The following is a 4499-nucleotide window of genomic DNA, read 5'->3' as shown; positions in this document are numbered from 1 at the left end:
TGAAGGTGTCAAAGTCGTTGACAACTGAGGTGAGGCGCTTGTCCTTCATATTTTCCGAACCTTCAATCAGATCTTGAAGAGTGTCCCAAATCTCTTTGGCTGATTTGCATAGCTTGATATGCTCAAAGAGTGAAGGAGGAACACCAAACACCACTTCTGAGAAGGCGACTTGATCAACATGCAGTTTTTCGATATCATCTGCAGTTAGAGGAGCTGGACGAACTTCATCTTCTCGCATGAGCTGAGCAGCTGCATCTCTTACAACTCTTCTTACAGGAACATGAGGGATTTCTTGGACGGATCTCCAGATTTTTTCACCTTTATCTTTGGCTAATAAAAACCTTTCCATTCTAACTTTCCAGTGATCATATTATTCCACAACTAGCAATGGGGCACGTGTAGGGCCACCCACACTATTTGCGACTTGCATTGAAATCATTTGCTGAGGATTAGAAGCAGCCATTGAATTCAAGATATCTTCAAGCTAAAGTGGTATATAAAAGAACTTTTATCCTTATCACAGAAATGGTTGAGATACCAAGGTAAATTCAAACCAACTATAAACTGATCTTATGGATTCAAAGGACAACCACTCAAGCTCTGATACCAATTGTGAGAACAAGATCGATGCGCAGGGACAAGGTTTGAAAATTCAAACCTTGAGTGAATGCTTAAGATCAATGTATGATTGCAAATAGATGTTCAAGTCGAGGCTGGAAAGACCAGTCAAGTCTTAGATAATATGTTCAACAAATGATCAAGACATTAATTGAAGACAAGTAGTAAAATGACCAAGGTAAAGTTAATAAATGAAGAACAAGAAGAATGTTTTGAATATGATAAGAGTAAATTCCAAAAGTGAGTGAAAAATTCGTTGTTGACTTGTATTGAAAGCTCCTTTAAATAGGAGTGAATGTTACAGCGAATTAACCCAGGTGTTTACCTAGGACCGGACAAAAGGCATAAGTCTGACATTCTGATTGTCCTAATACAACTATAGACTTAGTCCTATGAAATGTTACATCAATAACAAGACAAAAACAATAAATGCACAAGAGACAAAACAAGATGTTCCGGATCAGCATGCATTCCGGACGAAAGGGTCAAATCCGGAATGCCTTCACTCTTCTTATCTCCTTATTTGGTCCAGACAGATTTCAGGCCACTCTTCACTTTGGAAGTCACACCCTTCGGAATAAGGACAGGATTGCTAGAGGTTCACTTTCAGGTTCCAACACATTTTTCTTCAGATCTAGGCTGTAGATGTGTTTTGTTTACAGATCTAAACCTTTTTCTTCAGATCCAGGCTGAAAATGTGTTTTGTTTACAAATCTGAACCTTTTTCTTCAGATCTAGGCTGTAGATGTGTTTTGTCTAGAGATCTCAACCTTTTTCTTCAGATATAGGCTGTAGATGTATTTTGTTTTCAGATTTGAACCTTTTTCTTCAGATCTAGGCTGTAGATGTATTTTGTTTCCAGATCTGAACCTTTTTCTTTAGATCTAGGTTGTAGATGTATTTTGTTTACAGATCTGAACCTTTTTCTTCAGATCTGGACTGTATATGTATTTTGTTTTCAGATCTGAACCTTTTTTTCTTCAAAACTAAAGTTATAGATGTATTTTATATCTACAAAAATGTTGGGTAGAACATGGGTAGATAAATGATGGAGTATGAAAGATGATATAGATGAATATTGGTAGCTGCACCACAACCTGTAGATGATTTTGAAACGCAATGTACTCTAAACATCCTAGCAGATGCGCCTATAGGATAATATCGCAGTTGTGCCTAATAGAGAACATCATAAATCCGGCCGTTGCGCCGAATAGATTATCCTACAAATTAAAGAGATGTAGATCACTAGTGTAAATGAATGTAAGTTCTGTTTATGCTTATGTTTCTGTATTGACGTTGACATCCCAATGTTTTAAAATGAATAAAACACATTTCTTCAAAAATGCTTTGATAACATATTTATCATGTTTTTCTGGAAACAAAAATTCCGTAACACTTTTCTCTAAAAGTATACTCTGATTTTGAAAATGAAGCATAAACAAACCGGTATTTTCTGGCCGTGAAAATGGGGATGTCACAGTTGGTATCAGACCATTAATTTAAGCGAACTAGGAATTTGTAGGATTTCTAGACTTAAACATAGAATGCTAAGCGATGATTGTGAGATGAGTGTCTACTACATTTTCGACACAAGCACTAGATTATTTTAGGAAAGATGTCTAAAATACTTTTAATGTGCTAAATGCTTTATGATATTATTTGTTCGGGTCCATGGTCTGTTGCCGACCGGATCTGGAAACCTTACGTGTTTAGGATTCTAAGCGTTCGATTACGATATTAGAACTAGCATGTAACGTTTCGAAGTGATAAGGGGGATTTAAACGTCAATCGTAAGTAAAGATCTAAGTTCACCTACTTCGGTGTATATATCAACATGGTGGGAACCCGAAGCGGAGCTGGAAACGCGAATGAAAAACAGGAATCAACAATGGTTGTAGTTCGAGCCATGATTCGGGCTATGATGGATGAACAGAGGGAAGAAATGAGAAAACTGTTGTTAAATAACATGGACGAACGTTCAATGCCTGTTGAACAACCAGAACTGAATGACGGACAGTCAGAGGAAGAGAATTACAGCCGCACTGTCAATCAAGTGGAACCCTCAATGGTGAGAAGAAATGACTCGGAAAGGGAAATCGACAAAGATTGGTGTATGTATAAGAACTTCTTGGGTGCCAAACCACCGAGTCTTTCCGGAAGTCCAAAGCCAGTAGAGATTATGGACTGGATCTCCGAAATGGAGATGGTATTTGAAAGCTGCAACTGTAGCGATAAGCAGAAAACCGTCTTTGCGGTTAGACAACAGAAGACCGGAGTTTTAAGTTGGTGGAAGTTATTAGCAGATACGAGGCCACAAGGAGAAGCTCTGAAGATGTCTTGGGAAGCGTTCATCGAGCATTTGAAAATGCAGTACTGCTCCGAAATACATTTGATAGATCTAAACAATGAGTTCCAGAACTTGAAGAAGGGGAGAATGAGCATTGATGACTATGTTACTACATTCACCAAGAAGATGAAGTTATTTCCATACCCGGTGCCGACTGAGCTCGCCAAAATAGAAAATTTTGCTAACGGATTGTCATCTGACTTTGGCCCAACAGTCAAAATGGCAAGCACGTTGAAGGCAGCCATTAGAGTAGCCAAGAATGTTGAGACCCAGTTAAGAGAAAGGGGTCTGGAGGGAACTTAAGTCGGTGAGAAAAGGAAGTTCGATGGATCCTCAAGGTCCAACGATAAGAGAAAATTCTCGAAGTCTGGTTCGAAGAAGTTCGAAGGAGGAAAAGGTGAAGTGAGATTGTGCGATAAGTGCAAGAAGAAACAATATGGAAAATATGGCGATGAGGTGACATGTTTCGAGTGTGGGAAGCATGGGCATTACGCCAATGAGTGTACATTTAACAAAAGGGTGTGTTATGGATGTAATGAAAAAGGGCAGTACGAGCAAGAATACCCAAAGAGGGAAGGAGCTACAAAGCCAAATGCACCGCTAAAGGCAAGAGCCTTTCAGATGATCATTGATGAAGCAGGCGACGATGTAAGGAATTAAGAGGAAGAATCTATAAATTATTCGTATAAATAGGATCAGGTGATGTAGCCTAATATAGAAGGCATAGTCTAGGGTGAACTTGAACATCTATGTAATCGTTTCAAGAGATAATATAAAACCTTGATTTTGTCATCTGATGTGTTAAATGATTGTGTGAAATTCTTAAATGGTGACTTGGAGAACTGCGAGACAATATTTGGGACGAGTATGAGTAGGTGTGAATGGTAGTAGAGGCCTATACTACCGGAAGCACAGGACTCACACTTGGATCAGGGAAGGTCACAAGGTTACCAAGAAGCTAGTAAATGCTTTCATTTTGTTCATGTCTGTCGCTACCATCATTTCGGTAATGACTAAGAAGATGATTGTTATTCCGACCATAGTGGTCATATCAATTGAGTCCGAATAGGATGAGTATGTTACGTGGTTCATAGAACCAAGTTCGATGTAGCATCTGACCTAAGCAAGAAGATTGAAGTGAAAGATAATTGAAACAATCAATAGAGGTTGTCATAACGATCGTGGAAAGCATCAATAAAACTCGGGAGGAAGATTTAGAGGAGAATGACCGAAAGGAAAAACGTTTATGCAAAACGTTGTTGTTCGGTACGAATAATCAAGGATTGAAGGTATTCAAAGATGGGCGAAGTAAGAGATCTTCTGATGGAAAGAGCCCACAAGACCATGTACTTGATTCATCCCGGCATCGCAAAAATGTATAGGGATCTGAAACCCTACTACTGGTGGCTGACGATGAAGCTCGATGTTGCAAAGTATGTAGCCGATTGTGTGACATGTGCGAGAGTTAATGCACAACACCAGAAACCATATGGGAGTTTAGAACCTTTACTTGTACCCATGGGTAAATGGGAAG

The sequence above is a fragment of the Lactuca virosa genome, chromosome 4 (genome assembly GCF_052849685.1).
Source record: "Lactuca virosa cultivar CGN04683 chromosome 4, Lactuca_virosa_CGN04683_v6, whole genome shotgun sequence".
NCBI lineage: Eukaryota > Viridiplantae > Streptophyta > Magnoliopsida > Asterales > Asteraceae > Lactuca > Lactuca virosa.
The sequence above is the reverse complement of the archived record's forward strand: the minus strand, read 5'-3'. Positions refer to the sequence as shown.